The sequence below is a fragment of the Cupressus sempervirens genome, chromosome 5 (genome assembly GCF_028749045.1).
Source record: "Cupressus sempervirens isolate cs-2001-9-10 chromosome 5, ASM2874904v1, whole genome shotgun sequence".
Taxonomy (NCBI): Eukaryota; Viridiplantae; Streptophyta; class Pinopsida; order Cupressales; family Cupressaceae; genus Cupressus; species Cupressus sempervirens.
In genome coordinates this window covers 22579415-22597595 of record NC_143122.1, presented here as the reverse complement: position 1 = coordinate 22597595, position 18181 = coordinate 22579415, and the positions used below count along the sequence as shown (strand labels likewise).

General features: G+C 34.6%; 1 pseudogene; it reads right to left on the bottom strand.

The window, feature by feature from the left end:
• Positions 1–12853: 12853 nt before the first annotated feature.
• On the bottom strand, positions 12854–13456 carry LOC149554401 (glycolipid transfer protein 1 pseudogene; annotated as a pseudogene).
• Positions 13457–18181: the final 4725 nt, after the last annotated feature.

The window sequence follows — 18181 nt, the reverse complement described above, 5'->3', positions numbered from 1 at the left end:
CAATATTTAGTGCTAGGGTTTCCAGATTGATGTCACAATGAGCTAAATAGTAGAGGACATTGTTAAGACTAGGATAAAGGTGTAAAATGAAGGATAAAACACACATAATGATGGTTAAAGTGCACAATATGCAGATTGGGTATGCAAAGGGAAGATGCAAAGTGCAAATTTTGAGGTTGAAATGCAAAGAATGCATACTAAACCCTAACAAATGCAATATGAAAGATAAGGGATACATAATGAGGACTAGAAGATGCAAGATGAAGCCTAGATAATACAAGAATGAGGCTCAAACTTGGGTGAATGCAAGTGGATTCTATGCAAGGATGAAATCTATGTTATGCCAAGCATGTCTAGGATCACAAGTTGCCATGTTTTCCAAGTCTTGAATGTATTGGACCAAAGTTTGCAAAGTTTTGACAAAGGTTGTAATTTTCTTACAATGTGTAATGTCTTGACAAGGTTAAAATGATATCCAAGGTGTAAATTGTAAAGTTGGCTTTTATCTTGATTAATGTATTACACACACACAAGACACAATAAGATAAGAATAATTGTTGTTAAAAGTGAAAAAACACACCACAACCTAGGCTTTAAGACTATATCCACTGAATACCTACTTGAACTGAAGTTCAGCCACACTTATCTAGAGTAGACAACTTAGGATCTTGGCACCACAAGTTCCCCCTTACAGTGCACTCACTTCTTGAGGCTACCAAGACCTGCTTCCTAAGGGGCATGATGTCCTAAGGGATTGTTGTCTCTACTAAGGACCATGAGAATGTAGGATGTCTTCACAGGCATGGGTGACCCCTTAAGCTAGTGGATAAAAAGGATTTTGGCCACTAAAATAAGGTTTTTAGTAAGGGTATTCCATTTGGCAAGTGAATGATAAACTTCCTCAAAAGGTCTCCTAGCCCTGAGAACTGAGGTTTGAAACACCACAAGGGTACTGGAGGAGAGCTATCACATAGAAATATCACTGACACAACTTTCACTATAATCAAGTTTATATAGCAACTAGAACATTGACTTGTCTTTTGGCTTGTTACTGCTTTGAAGTTGTCCCCTGGCATACCCAATATCAGGAATCTTGATCCAAGGTAGGCTTCCTATAGAAGTCACATAGATTTCTCTTACACCCAAGATCCATGAATGGCAAGGGGAGAGGATAAATCCATGTAACCACTAGGGTTTTAAACATTGTAGACACGCCAAGAAGAAAAGAAAATTTTTATTTTATGCACCAAATGAAGTCTTATTTAATCTAGGAATTCCATAGAGGGTCTTCGACAACATCCTGCAAATAGAAATTAGTAATTTTTCAATGATTAGTCTTCATATAATGATCACTGCATGTTGAAAATAGACCATCAATAACACACGAACATCTACTCTAGGTCCTAGAAATAAATAGAAACCCTAGATGTAGATTTTGAGTTATGTATGTGCTTTTTTTGAATCAAGCGAGCTCTGATAGAGTAGACTACAACCTAGAAGGCTAGAATGGCTTAGGATGCCCCCAAGTATGCTCAAATAGTGCTAACTATTCCCATGGTGTACTTGGGGCCCAGAAGTGTACAATTGGTAGTTTCTAGGAATAGTTGGGAGACCAGTTGCAAAGTGTGGAGAAATGGGCCCTAAACAATACCTAGGAAGTGAAATTCTAAAATCTATCCTCCCAAGTGTGCTCAAATAGTGTAGACTACATCCATGGTGTACTCAGGGCCTAGAAGGGTATAGTTGATCATTTCTAACTGTAGTTGGTAAGCTAGGAACAACAGATGGTGGTTATGGTGGCTTCTAGGATCCTAAAACTACCTCCTAGCGGTCCCAAGTGTGCCCTGAAAGAGCAGAGTGCACCCTAGGAAAACAAGATAATAGAATGCATAAATGAGATGATAAAATCATATTATTGGTCCCCCTAATTAGACTAGTTGTGACAAAGGAGAGAGAATAAGCATTATGCCCCTCTAAGTGAGCTCCTTCCTTGCACCTACAAGCACAAATACAAGAAAACCAAGTTTGTTAAGCATGTTCACATTAGGTTCACCAATTGTAGGACTAGAAAATGGGAAAATGTCTAACATACTATGATTAAAAAAAAAACTCAATAAATGTACATCAACACCCTCTAGTCTACAATGAAAGCCAAATAAACAAAAAGGAGGCAACACAAAGTTAGAAATCCCCTCTTTCATTTGTAGCTCCCATGTCCTTCTTTCTTCTCCATATGATGTAGCTCCAAATTTCCTATAACACACACAATTAGAAAGCAAATGCCTATGGTAATGATAACACTATAAGAATACTAGAAGATGTGATTTTAGCATGAGAGATGGAGGAAAAGACTAAAAACTAGGGACCCAAGGATTTAAGAATTTAGGGGCCAAAAATGAGAGGAAGAATGCTCATTTTATAATCAACACAAAAGATGAGAGCATTGGATTTGTCACCATGGATATGCAACTTGGAAAGAGATTGATTGATAAGGTTGATCATAATAACATTGACAGACAGTATCAATATTATTAAATGGTTGAAAATGCTATGATCTAACATTGAGAGACTTGACAATGTTAAAGATTAGATGATGTGAATGATAGTTTGACCTAGTACTGAGAGTCATTATAGTACTAAGGTCAGCTTGACAAGATTTGATAGATTGATAGGTTTCCAAGGCACTAAAAAGCCACAAAAATGCCTAGGATTTGACAAATGATGATAGATTTGGGATATTTGACATGTTTCAAGTTGATTAAGATTGATTTTGGGTGATTTTGACTTGATTTGGGGTGATTTTGGATTGATTTGATATGATTCTAAGTTGATTTGGAATGGTTTCAAAATGATATGAAATTGAATTAAAGGAGGATATGAATGAGGAGAGACACTATTGAGATATGATCAAGTTGGCCAAAAGATCCAAGTTAGTGGAATGAGAAAATGGGATGAATTAGTATGAAGAACTAATGACACCATAGACACAAACCATTTTTGAGTTTCTACAATAACCAACATTTGCAAAAGCAATTATGGTAAAAAAATTCCTATACCTAAAACAAGTGGTAATTGTTTTAATTGCAAGAAAGTAGGACATCAAGAATATGAATGTAGAAAAAAGAAAAATGACTCATCCATAATGGCATCTAAATTCCAAGGTCATTGCTAAAATTGTCAAAAGTATGGACGTAAGGCTCATCAGTGTAGACTTAAGAAAAAGTCAAATTGATTATCAAAAAAATAAACTAATATAGTAAGGAAAGGAAATTCCTACAATTGGGATTATAATACATGGTACAATTGTTACTATTGTTGAGAGTATGGACACATTCCAAAGAATTGCATCAAAACACATTTAAGATGAAATTACAAGAAATGTTTAAATGGAGAGATAGTGTGTTTTAGTTGTCTCAAAGTTGGACACATCATAAGGAACTACAAAACCATAATAATAGCACCAACACTAAGTAATGGAAGTGAAAAACCTAAAGGACATAAAACTTGGGTAGAGATAGTAAGAATTCGAAGCAGTAGAGTAGACGAAACTGTGATCACCCAATCTAATGGATCAGGTGATCACACCAGATCTCACTAAAGAAAAGGTATGTAGGAACTATATATTCAATATTATATTTTAAATTAGTTCTTAGCATAAAAGAGATGAAAATTCATATTTGTAAAAATAAAGATGCATTAAGAATTGTTAGAAATTGAAAATCATAAAGTACCGAGCATCAGTGGTACAATCTATACTAGGTAATTGAAGAAGAATACATCTTGACTGAGTGAATTGGTTAGGGTTGAGTAAGTAACCTTAGCCGAGATGAAATGTAGACCAATCTAGGTGTCATACACCAAATAAGTAGAAAAGCATTAATTGCAAACCTAAAATGAAATATTGAAGGTATTTATTAAATTTGGTGATTCATTTATGCTCACCAAGTGATCAAAGAGATCATCAAAATATTTCATAGTAATCAAAGTGATTTCAAAAACAAGAGAAAAGAATCTCAATAGGTTATCAGTGAGTTTTTGAAGTGATGTAAGTACCACTCTTAATGCTCAGTAAAATATTGAATGAAGATATTTGTGGAAGTTTTTTTATTAAAAACCTAGTATGAAATGGCATTTGGAAGTGAAATGATGAAGGATAGTAGTGTGCAAATCATAAGGAATGATCAAAGGCCTCCAAAAAATTTCAAAAAATTAGTTAAAATTGAAACCATGTTGATGATTTTGGAGCTTTGTCATCAATTCCACCTAGAATTAGATCATGCTATCAATGTAAGATTGGAAAAATTGGAGATTTTGAAATAAGGGTAGCATATGACAAGTTATGCATTGATGGAATTCTAAAAATTGAATTCAAGATCATTGCTAACAAAAGGCCTACCCATGCCCTAGGAATTTTGAGAGTTTTCAAGGTTGAATGGATCAAGATTGTGCTTAGTTGAATTCATGATATGAAAATTTGGTAGAAGGTAGGCCAATCAAGATCAACAAGGCAATCATTTGAAGGGTAACTGGGTACTCTACCCTGGATTGACCAAAGAGCATAAGGATCATAACAAAGAATGAGATTGAAAACTTGACCAAGGTGAAGTGGAATTGTGATGATATGTCAATTGAATGGCATCAGGGGTCCATTAATTAAATTTTTTGTTCATGTGATTGCACACAAATTCTATCAATTGAGAAAATTAAACATTGTACCCTATGTTGGAGTTGATTTAAGCTACAAAATTGTGAAGAAATATTATTCATACGATCTTGTTGAGCTATAGCTTCACCAACTTACAAAGAACCTAGAAGTGGTGAGAAAAGAAAATAACATCTCTTATAAGTTTGGATCCCTAATAGTTTGCATATTTTTCTATGTATAAAGTTATTTTCCTACCATTGGAACAATTGGATAGGATAGGAGTAGGACTGCTATGGAACAAATAAGTGACCTAATAAGTAGGTTGGGAGATAATTTTGAGGCAGTAATGGACAACTACTTTGATGAATTCAAAGCTAAGATGAAAAGGAGAATGAGAATTCCAAAATCTATTCTAGATAGATATTACGATGAAATATGTTTTATTGTGGACATAGATTTTGTGTATGCACAGGCAGTATTACCAAGGGTAGCATGGTTAAGGCCAATTCCTTATGAAGTAAATGTAGATGATGTAATTGTTAGAAATGATTTAGAATAATTGAGAGGGGCAGGGGGGGCGAATTAGTTATTCAAGGTCCAAATGTCCAATTAAAACTTTTTCATCAAGTAAAGTGAGCCTATAGAAATGTTCACTGACCTAAGCTTAAACTTTCCTATTTAGCAAGTTACTGTAAATCAACATGCAAGCATAACACATGAAAGATCAACACATAACATAGTGATTTATGTGGAAACCCAATTTGGGAAAAACCACCAGTAACATGCTATTCAATTCTCACTCTTTTGAAGTGATGCCTTGTGAAAGGCCTGCCCTGTCAAAGGCTACAATACACTATTAAATGTGACCTTGTTAGAGGATTTAACCACCCTATTAGAAGTGGCCCTGGTTAGAGGACTTTAGAACATTCACCTAGGATGCAACCCTGTTAAAGGATTTACAAATGGTTGTTAAACCAACCTAAGTCCATAGGATTTTACCCTTTCTTGCACAATTTTTAGAGAGTAACAACAAGAACTTTTGACCTGATATAACTCACAACTTAACTTGTAAATTTCATATCACAGTTCAACTCTTCACAATTTTCCTAGCTTTCAGTCTTTGCAGTTCTGATAGCTTTTTCTCCTTTCAAGCTTCATCTCCTTGAGTCTTCATGCTTGATGTACCAATGCAATCTTCTTTCTAACTACTTATCAAAGTAGAGTCTATGTGCTCTATTATTTCTTCACCTTCTTCTTGACATCCTTCAACAATTGCACATTGTGGCACCCTATCTACTACTACTTCTTAGCCTATGACTCCTTAAATAGAATTTTGGAATTGCTTTTCCCACTTGATTCTTCCATCGTTTAATTCTAGTTCAAATGGATTAGGTAGGATTCAATTAATCTAACCCATATCTTGTTCCTTCTAGAAACATCATGACAAATCCTCTTGAATTTGCTAAAAAATGGTTTACCTATAGTTTTTTGTCCTCCAGCTCATCATCCTTATCCTCCATCTAGTTCACAAAATTCAAGGTAAGAAACTTTTTGGCTCAGATCTAACAAATCTTTGACTTTTTCAATAATGCAATAGCTTGGCACTATTGAAATTTTGGTGTTTAGTACATACTGTGTTACTCAGCATTAACTATTTTTTATAGATGCTCAACACCTACTATGGATTCACTCAGCATTCACTAAGTTTTTTTGGTACTCTACACCTATTACTTTGCTCGGCACCTGAAAATGCTCGGCCCCTTCTGTATCACTCAACATACACTAGATTTTTCTTTTTCTTGGCACTAACTGAAAATCTGCTTGGGTCAAACTAGCTTTCTTGGCACTCACTAATGAACTTAGTTAAGCTTTGAAGACATCATTGTTGTAACTTATTCTTCCAGTGTTTCTTAGTGTGGTCAACCTCTATATCTTCACGTATGTTATCAATTCATCATTTTACCATTGTCTTAGTTGATCCTTGCACTTCATTACAAGACCATAACTCAACCTTTCCCATAGGTGCCTTTCTTACATCTTGTTGATTAAATCCTCTTCATCAATTATTAAATCTTATAAGCAATTGTCATTCCAAAAAATAGAAGGTTTGACATTAATGACAAAATAATGATTGAAACCATTCTTTATCAACCTTCTTCCTTCTTTGCAACAATCTCCCTCTTTGATAGTATTCATTTTCAATCAAATTTCCAACAATCTCCCTCTTTGGCATTGATGGCAAGCCAAACTAATCAACCAAGTTATCAAAATGCTAACTAGGTTAAAACAATAAATCAAATGCCAAAAAGAAAAATTTATTCAAAAGTATTCATTTTATTAGTAACATAAGTTAACTTATGACTCCCTCTAAATTCTTTTGTTGATAAACTATTTTCTCCCTCCGAGTTGTTGTTTCCTTTTCTTTTCTTGCTGCAAATATTACAATCTTCTTCTATATGAATTGATCGGTTCTTCTCTACTATTTCTCCCTTTGTATGCATTGATCATGGTATGGTATCAGCTACTTCTCCCTCCATCCAATTGAATTTTGTTGATCAATTTCTTGTTACTTTTCCCTCTTTGACAATAATGCCAAAGACTTTCAGCATCTTAACATTCAAGTGTAGCATTTGTAGGTACTCCAATTTCTTCCTCTATCACCTTGCTTGTGACTGATTTGGAACTTCAACACTTTGATTACTTCAGGCATGATACTAAAGTAAACATCCTCTACATCAATTTGTAATATCCCAACAGTCAACTTATTTGATGTAGGGTAGTCTTGTTTTTTCCTCAAATAGCCTTAGATAGGGGTATCACCCCTAATTTACTTTTGAGATACTCACAAGAATCTTTAGGTAGTGCTTTTGTAAAGATGTTAGTAATCTATTCCTTTGAGCTAACATATTCAATCCTTACTTGCTTTTCTTCCACCAATTCTCTTACATAGTGATACTTGATTGCAATATGCTTTTTTTTGGTATGCAACACAAGATTCTTTAATATGTTAATGGCACTTGTATTATCACAATAGTGTATCATAGGTTCAATTACCTCTTCTTTCATACCTTGCAATAGATATTTGATCAATACAATATTAGTGCAATTAATAGCAGTAGCAACATACTCAGCTTCTACTGTGGAGTGTGAGGTACAACTTTACTTTTTCTGGTCCAAGTAACTAATATTTTACCTAAGAAAAGTGATCCTCCACTGGTGCTTTTTCTATCATCAATATTACCTCCTCAATCTAGATCAGTGTAGGCTTTCAACTCAAACTTTTCACTGCTCTTGTAGTATAAGGCAAAGTCATCAATTCCTTTTAGATACCTTAGTATTCTTTTTACTTCTATTAGATGACTTTCTCTTGGATTTGCAAAAAATCTTGCCACTATTCCAACAACTAATGCAATGTCTAGTCTACTATGTACAACATACTACAACTTTCCAATCATTGATCTATACATTGTTCGATTTACTTCAGCTAACTCATCATTCTTGGATAACTTATGTCTTGTTACAATTGGTGTACTAACTAGTTTTGAATCTTCTAATCCAAATGTATTGAGTATCTCCTTGATATATTTTGATTGGGTCACAAATATCCCATGTTTTAGTTGATGTACTTGCAATCCAACAAAGAGTTTGATTTCTCTAAACATTGACATCTCCAACTCATGTTTCATTTGATCAGAAAAATCTTTGCATAGAGCATCTTTTCCTCCAAATATTATATCATCAACAAAGATTTCAGATGTCAAAATGTCTTTACCCTTTTTTGCCTTGATGTTTAGGTTGTTATTGTCATCTTTTCTCTCAAATCCTATCTTCACAAGGTATTTATGAAGTCTCTTATACCATGCTCTAGGTGCTTGCTTGAAACCATAGAGTGCTTTATGCAATTTCTAAACCATATCCTTGTTGTTGTTATTAACAAATCCCTCTATTTTTTTTAATGTAGACTTCCTCTTCTAGTATTCCATTAAGAAAAGTAGACTTTACATCCATTTGGTAGACTTTGAAACCTTTATAAGCAGAATATGCAAGTCATGTTCTACTCCTTCCATTTTTACAACAAGGGAAAATGTGGCCCCATAGTCCAATCCTTCTTCTTGTGCATAGCCTTTGCAAACTAGTCTGGCCTTGTTTCTTGTTATCTCACCATTCTCATCAAGATTGTTCCTAAAGACCCATTTAGTACCAATTACATTTTTATCAGCTAGTCTTGGAACTAGGGTCTGGGTTTTGTTCTTCTTAATCTGATCTATCTCCTCTTCCATAGCTTTATGCCAATTATCATCTTGTAGTGCATCTTTCACTATTTTGGGTTCAATCTTGCTCGGTAGACATGATTCATTCCTTAGTATGTTCCTTGTCATTGGTCTTGCTTCCTTGTCTCCAATGATCTATTCTATAGGGTGATGTCTTCTCACATACTTGGATAGTCTAGGTTCAACCCTTCTTTGAATATTTGATCCTTCAGCTTTAGAGTCATTATACACATCACTTTCAAGTATTTCATCATCTCTTCCATGTGTACTAATTTTAGAATCAAAATGTACATTTTCTTCATTCTGCAACTTAGCTTCTAAATCTAGCTTGACATTCACTAGCCATGACTTAGCTGATACTGAAATTTGTTGTTGATTCCCATCTTGATTGGTAGCATCATCTTCAGTTGGTATTCCTTCATAGAAGTATACAAAAGATCTATTATCTTTTGGTTTCTTGGATTCATCAATTTGGACTTCTGCATGCTCATCAAAATTTACATTTCCACTCTCCACAATCTTATTGGTGTTAGTATTCAATATATGTTTTACTTCTAGTGGAGTATCCAAGGAATATGCCTTCATCACTCTTTGCATCAAACTTGTCATTTCTAGTATCTTTAAGAATATAGTATTTGCAACCAAACACTTTGAAATTTTTTACATTGGGTGAGTGACCATACCATAATTCAAAAGGTGTTGCATATGTACCTTTCTTGACTTGTACTTGATTCAGGGTGTAGACATTAGTACTTATAGCTTCTCTCCAGTACTTTAGAGTAACATTTTTCTCCATCATTAATGTTCTAGCATAGTTTATCACTTATTTATTTCTTCTTTCTTCAATCCCATTCTGTGGTGGAGTTCTAGGTGCTGATGTTCTCCTTTTAATTCCTTTGTCATTGCAAAATATCTCAAATTATTTTGATGTGAACTCTCCTCCTCTATCTGATCTCAGGCATTTCAAACTCTTTCTTGTTTCCTTCTCAACCCTGGCCAAATACCACTTAAAATTTTGGAATGCATCAGATTTTTGCTTTAAGAACATGGCAATTATCATCCTAGAATAGTCATCCACAAATAACATTACATATATGTCTCCTTGGTAGCTTTGTATTTCTATTGGGCCACATAAGTCAGTATGCACTAACTCTAATACTTCTTTGGAAGTGTAAACTTTTCTTTTGAAACTTGACTTGGTCATCTTTCCTAGTTGACATTGTTTGCAAATTGTATTTTTAAGCTTTTTTAGCTTAGGAAAACCTCTAACTTTCTTCTTTTTGCTGATGCTAATCAGATTATCATAGTTAACGTGACATGGCCTTTTATGCCATAACAAAACATCATGAAGTTTTACAATAAGATAGGTTTCATCTTCCATATCTAGTTAAAACAAATTACTCCTAGTTTGTTCACCTTTTCCTATCAAATTTCCAACAATATCATAGATTTTGGCAATTTTGTTTCCAAATTCTACTTTACAACTTTCATTGCCTAACTGTGATACACTCAACAAATTGTAGTTCAATCTATTGGCTCCTGATTTAACAAAGTTTGAATAACCAAGTATGCAAGGCAAGAATGCATCTATGGGTAGCTATCTCCAATAATGGACACAATTCACCAAGAACTTGGGCCAACTATAAGGCTACACTCCTTCTTCACTTCAAGCTTTGTAAAACCTAGGTGGGTGAACCTCTTAAGATTTGATAATGTGACCAGTGCAATGAGCATAATTAGGATCTAGAATAATAGATGAAACCCCTAAGTCTTCTATACTTAACCAAGAAATCACAAGCATGAAATAGCTAATAGCATGAATCATGAAACTATTAAGCTAAGTGAGGGTTAAACTTTGAATAAATTTCAATATAAAAGGGAAAAGATGATTTAATATGTTGAATATTAGCAAGACCTAAGTATGAATAAAAAAAACCTAATGATCCTATCATTGATCAGTGCCTTATCAATTGGGTAATTACATGAATTACAACCATACATCTCCTAGAAATATTTGATCTATCTCTCACCTTGTGAATAGACATATGCATCAAAATGAATCTCATACTCAAACTATCCCATCATGAAATCTGCAAAACCTGTGATAAACACCAAGTAATTACATGGCTCTTTGTTCCATCAGCAAGATACTTCAATCACATACATTCTTAAACAAAATGCAACCTAGTTTATGATTTTTGTTCACAAACTAGAAAAGATTACAAATCCATGAATAGGAGACAAGATGCAAAATTAATGTAAATCCTTTGCTTTGCTTTATTCATTCTCTTTGAAAACAAATACATGAAAGATGTATAGAATTGATTCAGAAATCACCTCACAAAAAAGAACTATCTGCACAAAACTTAATGCTGCTCATTACAAGGGAAATTGCTAAAAGGAATTGCATCACAATAGTGAGAAGTTTATCTTAGAAAACTGGAACCCATACAAAGAGAAATAAAGAGAATGATATAAGAGGAAGTGAATTTCTAGATCTGATCTGAACATGACATGTGTCCATTGAAATTCTCTCTCCTAGTAGTGAAAAGAATCTCTCTGGTCTCTCTTTGCAACTGGTGAATCAAATCCTTCCTCATCACTAAAATTTGGAGCTAAATTATACCAAATAGGTATAATATTCTCAAAATTAATCCAACAAACCTTTTACCATGTGTTTTTACCATTCCTATAACTACATCTTCAATTTTTTTCCATTTCACCAAGAAGGCCCAAAATTTACATTTCTTCTTATAACTCAAACTAGTAGCAATTGTGCAAAAATAAACTACATAATCGAAATGTTTGTATTCTCCTAGTTATAGTGATATATAATAAGCCTATATTCACCTCTCAGATACCCCCTAAAAGTCAGTTTGAAAAAGGCACCCCCTGCCATGTACTCTTGAATTTTCAAAAAATAAAAATTTCCAAAGTTCATACTTTAAAAATAACCCCTGTTTGATTTAAAATACTTTGACATGCACCTCTTTGGAAAGAATATTTTAAAATTTCATTGAAAAAACTTTTTTTTTTGCCCTCAGCTCCCATTTCAAGTCAACCCTATTTGAGAGAGGTGCCATGTGTCGACGTTTGATTGGCTCATTGCTGCATAGTCATCAAACCTCTCCAACTAGGCACCATCACCATGCCATGTCATTAGTCCACCACATCATGCCACATTAGCACCACCTCATCATGCCACATTAGTGCCACCTCATTGCTAGCTCATTGCCATGTGTCAGCATCTCATTGGATCACCATTTCACTATGTTAATGGTCATGCATCTTCACCTTAGTGACATGGTGACCACCATCAGATGCACCATGTGTCACCATCCTATGTGCCATGAGATCTAGCTACCACATCATCATTGAGGCAATGTACACACTACTTGGCTACCATGTGTTGGATTCTGATTCGAGCTAACACCACCACGTCACAATCAAATCATCAAATAAGACCCACATTCTCTACCAATTTTCAAGGTTTTTCAAGCTAGATTTGTGATTTTTTGCCAAGTTTCCATGTCTCTTGCTGAAAAGTCTCACCATTTTCTAGTGGTGACATGGCGACCACTAGAAATCTCCACTTTTTTGGCGACTTTTCTGGCAATGCAACTTTTTCAATGAACTTCTTCATTTTGCATGCTCATCCAAAATTACCTTAGATGACCTACTAGCTGGGGCTTACTCATGTGGGCCCCACTTGAAAGCCTTGGCTTTGAAAAAGCCCAATATCCTTAGACATTATGCATATTTTTTGGGATAGTATTTAAACTTTAAATTTCCTACCACATGCCCAATGTGGGATTATTCATCTTTTTTTCATATGCCCCTGTTGTTTCTCTGACAGGTTTCCTCTTTATCTATTAAACATATTCAAAGATATGTTTTAAATAATAACAAATAAAACCAACACCTGGAGAATGCCTCCTCAAGAAGCTTTTAAATCATTCAAGCGAACACTTTTCAAGAATTTATGGTTTTATTGAAGTAGTAATGGAAAGGATGCACAAAACTTTTCCATGTCCAATATCACATCACCACTGCCTGTAATTACTTCCATAAATTTTTTCCTATCTAGAGCAACTTTCATGGCCACAGTGAAACTAGTGCTTGCTATCCATCCATACCATTTCTTCAATGTCCTGTTACAAGAATTTGTACATGCTTTAGTCATTGACCAATTTGGATGCTCAAGTAAGTTGTGAAACAATTCTACCATTAAGTCCATAGCCCTTGTCAACCAAAGAAGACCATTTGTGTAACTAGAAGAAGCCTTTGTCGTATTTTCTTCAACCTGTTTATGCATAATATTTTACAATAAATGGTATGGCAAAGGATCTAAATTGTACTTTGCATCCAACCTTGATATATTCCCACCAACATGAGATTTTACAAGTGTCATGGCTACACCAAAATTTTCAATTACAAGCAACACAAGTTAGCAGACATCCAAAAATGGCTTGGTAAGAATATCGTCATCAACAGACTTAACATGAGCCATTTACTCCAATGATGGAGTAAAAAGAGTCATCCCCTATTCCTCTTCTTTGTGCTAATGTTCCTCTTCTTTCCTATTACCCTGTCTTTTTGCATGGCTTGGGGCTTCTTTTTACACTGTCGCAACCTCTCCTTGTGAAAATGTGAGGCCTTTGCTATGGTGACTTCCCTCTTAGAAAAGACCACTGATCCTGATAGCTTTGAATTTCAATCAATTTCCTAATGGCAAGCATGTTGAATCGACATAGGTCTCCTTTAATCATGAATTTTTTGATCTCGCCTCGAATTTTAGTGAGCTCCTCCTCATCAACTTCTCTAGTAGCAACCCATTTGTATTGATTAGAGCACCAAATATATTCTCAAAGATGTTGAGGTAGTTTTTGATGTTCCATGCAATCCTTTGCATCATTTCTATGAACTCTCCACTCTTCAACACTAACTTTTAGAGACATCAGCAATGTCTACAAATTTGCAAGAACATATGCAAATAATATTAGACTCAATGTGCCATCAATGATTACAAATATGTTCTCCCCACTGAAAGGGCTTGTTGCAAGATTTTGCCCCAAGGAACTGAGATTCATAAATCCCCACCAAACAACATAGGTGTACTTGGTAAGAAAACTTGATGATGTAATCCCAGTATTCCAACCGTAGGAATAAATTCCATAAGCAAAAATATTGGAGGTATTTGTTGCATTGCAATAGCTAAATACTTGCATGTTGTTCATCCATTATTCACAAGCAAAGCTCAACTCATTTGTTAAACTTTAATAGTCTAGAAAGTCAAGTGTGCAATTTGATGTGCTGTCATCTGCACATGCTTACTCCCAACATGTGTTTCCACATTCAATAGCCAAAAGATATCAAGTAGAATCCATTATATGAGATGCCACGTAGTAAAGAATTAAGTTGCATAGAGATCTAATCCATGGGCTCTCAATAATAACTCCACTGGCTTTAACAATTTTGGACATCAAAGGAAAGCTTAAATACATCCTTGGGAAAATTTGGAAAAGGGGCAATCAAAAGTAGGTCATTTTGGGTATGATCAGCATTTTATCTTCTTATTATCATAGAATAATAATAAATCCAATTCTAAATTATTTGAATGCAAGGAAATAGAGTTGATTTCTTATTTGCTTGTTCCACATGAGAAAATACGCAATCCATCATCATTATAAACTATTACAGAGCACAACGTCTCAGGCATACCATACTCAAACGTAGACACCCTAATATTCCTTTAGCCATGCCATTTGTGTGGCTATTTAGCTTCCATATTGTGTAATGGATAGGAATTCTAATACTTTTCATTTCATGGCCTTGTGCAAATAAATTTGATGTCATTCCTCTCTCCTATCAGCTTCCATAGCTATGATTCATTGATCCACATTTACTTATATTCTTCTTTTGTATCCCAATGTGTGAGCAATCCCTTACTTTTAGTGGACTTACAATGCTACATGTATAATGCAAAATGTACGATGAATCAAAACATTATAACATTACCCCTTTAAAATCTCCTCTAATTCCAAGTTCATATCATTGCAATAAGATGAAATTAGTTGAGCCCCAAAGCGGGTCCGACTGAAAAATAAATTTGTTTCCAAACAACTAAGTTCTCAAATTGCCTTATTGAACATCCAACATTGATTGGATTCAAATTCAATCAATGCTCTACCATTAAAAACTCATTTTATCATTAATTTGCAACTTGTCGACTTTGTGCTAGGAGGCCCTTTGACTGGTCTTAAAAATTGATCGGGCTCTAAAAAATGGCACATTGATTCTTTGTTTCGCATACTCCTACCTTGTCAAATCTCGTCTCATGAAAAATTCTTAGTCAAAAGATATTGATTGTGAAATTTGACCTCTTAGAATTGCCTACAAGAAAACATGTCATAAAACAATAATTTGCATTTGGATTTGGCTTTGATAACAAGGCAAACTGACACTCGGTAGGTTGAAAACTGGGGGGTTGGTTCACTGTCACAAGGAGAGTATGAATCTGGGATTTGGGCTTATGACAAATAATAGGATGCATTTGGTGAATGGTCAAAGTGAGATATTCAAAATTTCCAAATTGGAAACACTGACAAAAAAGCATTTTTTGCAAATGGAATTGACCTAGGAAAGTATGCAAATGGATTTGTCAAGACTTTCAAATTGGCACACTTGAAGTATTTTTAGATTACAACACAATGATACAATCCATTAAATATCACTTATCATAAATTTTGAGATATAACATGACAAACAGGGGTACTAATCAATCTACTCCTTTTAAAACCAGTAAAAAGTTAGAAATTGCATTTGGAATCACATTTGAAAATTGATCAAACGGATTTGTCAAAAACTCAAGATTGAAACATAGCAAGTTTCTAACCTCTTAAATTTAATGCAAAAGGAATTATAGCATTTTAGTCAACTCAGTCAAAGTTATAATCAGTCAAACAGGGCCTTCCAGAATTATGAACAATTCACATTAGCATGACAACAGTAAGTGACCAACTTGGAGGGATTCAAAACCTAGTCAAATTGACTCAAAATGATTCAAAATTTGAAACATAGGCTCTCTATTATGGACACTAAACATTCCCAAAGTGGCAAGTCATGAAACATTATTGGGTGCGAGATATTTAGTTGTAAACAGAGTCTCCACAAAATGACTCTGAATGACAATTTATCTTTATGGAATGTGTGGATATGCTGAATGGAAGGTGTTGGAAAAATTAAACACCTCATGGGCATCAAATGGATAGCCAGGTATACATGCATCAAAAAGTGTTTATAGGGTCAATTTTCTCAATGGTACTCAAAATCAGGGCTTCAATTTTGAGTCCCAACACAATCCTTCAACGTAGTATGCATTATCACATGAATTTTTTTCTGTAAGTTTAATAGAACCTTTTCCTTTGATTTGACATGGAGTATCATTTCCAAATCTAACGCTATTTCCATCATACTGGGTAAAGATAATAAACTTACTTTTGTCTCTTATCATGTGATGTGAGCATCCACTATCTATTATCCATTTGTCATTCTTGTTCACATAGATTACTAGTGTTGTTGCCTCATCTTTATTTGACTCATCCTTTATGGCTATATTAACTACTTCATCATCATTCTCATCAAAATCTTCTTCAACAATGTAGCATCTTTTTCCTTTGTCCTTGTAATCTTTGCTATCATCTTCCCTTTTGTTCTTGTACTTGTTTCCCTCTTCATAGTTCTTATTCTATGTACACCTTGCAGCAATATGCCCGACTTCATTGCAATTAAAAATAATAATAGGTAACTTACCTTTGAATTTTCCTTTGCCTCTATGAAATTTTCTGGCCACTAATGCTTCCAATTGTTCCACATCTTTCTCATCTATGTTGCCATCACTACATGCATGCTTTCCTTTTCTACTCTTCTTTGATTTCACCTCCTCAATATCATTTATTGATATCTTAGCCTTGAAAGCAGATTCAAGATTCTCAGGTCTATAGTTATCAAAATTGGACAATTCAAAAGTAGTGAGTCTCCCTACTATTCCTTCAAAAGTTAGCTGATTTCTTGGGACACACCTAAGCTCTTGGATGGATGAGACTCTAATAGCATAGATGGGGAGTAGGGTTCTTAAGTATTTTTTTTAATAGTATCATCTTCCAAATGACCACCCAAACTTCTTATTACACTTACTACTTCTTTCATTCTAGAGGCATATTGAGCAACCTTCTTACCTTCCTCCATCTTCATGTCATCAAACTTTCCTCTGAGGCTTTCTCTTTTTTCTCTTTGAAAATTCTGATCTCCTCAATAGATATTTGATAGGGCTTTCCACATCTTGAATGCAAAATCACATCCTTTGATTTCATCAAACTCAACATAGTTGAGTGTAGAGGCAATCACCAACATTGCTTGATTATGCTCCTTCCTTTTGTTCAAATCATATGTAGTAAGGGCTCTAACTAGATCTACATGTTCCACTTCAATTGAGGTTTTTTCATAATCACCTATTGATCCAAGGTGTAGTTTCAATAGGCTTTTCCATGTAGCAAAGTTATCTCTATTGAGCTTGGGAACTTCTCTCTTGGGCATCTTGATCTTCTTGCTTCTAGTACATTGAAACTAAATCAATAGATGGCTCTGATACCAATCGTTAGAAATAATTTAGAATAACTAAGAGGGGGGGTGAATCAGTTATTCAAGGTTGAAATTTCCAATTAAAACTTTTTCATCAAGTAAAGTGAGCCTATAAAACTATTTATTCATCCAAGCTTAAACTTTCTTACTTAGCAAGTTACTGTAAATCAAAATGCAAGAATAACACATGAAAGATCAACACATAACATAGTGATTTACATGGAAACTTGATTTGAGAAAAACCGCCAGTAACTTGCTAGTCAATTCTTGCTCTTCTAAAGTGATGCCCTGAGAAAGGCTTGACCTCTTAAAGGCTACAACACATTATTAAATGTGACCTTGTTAGAGGATTTAACCACCCTGTTAGAAGTGGGCCTGGTTAGAGGACTTTAGAACATTCACTTGGAATGTCTCCCTATTAAAGGATTTACAAATGGATGTTAAACCAACCTAAGTCCATAGGATTTTACCCTATCTTGCACAATTGTTAGAGAGTAACAACAAGAGCTTTTGACCTAATATAACTCATAACTTAACTTGAAAATTTTAGATCACAGTTTTGCTCTTCACAATTTGCTTGGCTTTCAGTCTCTATAGCTTTGACAGCTTGTTCTCCTTTCAAGCT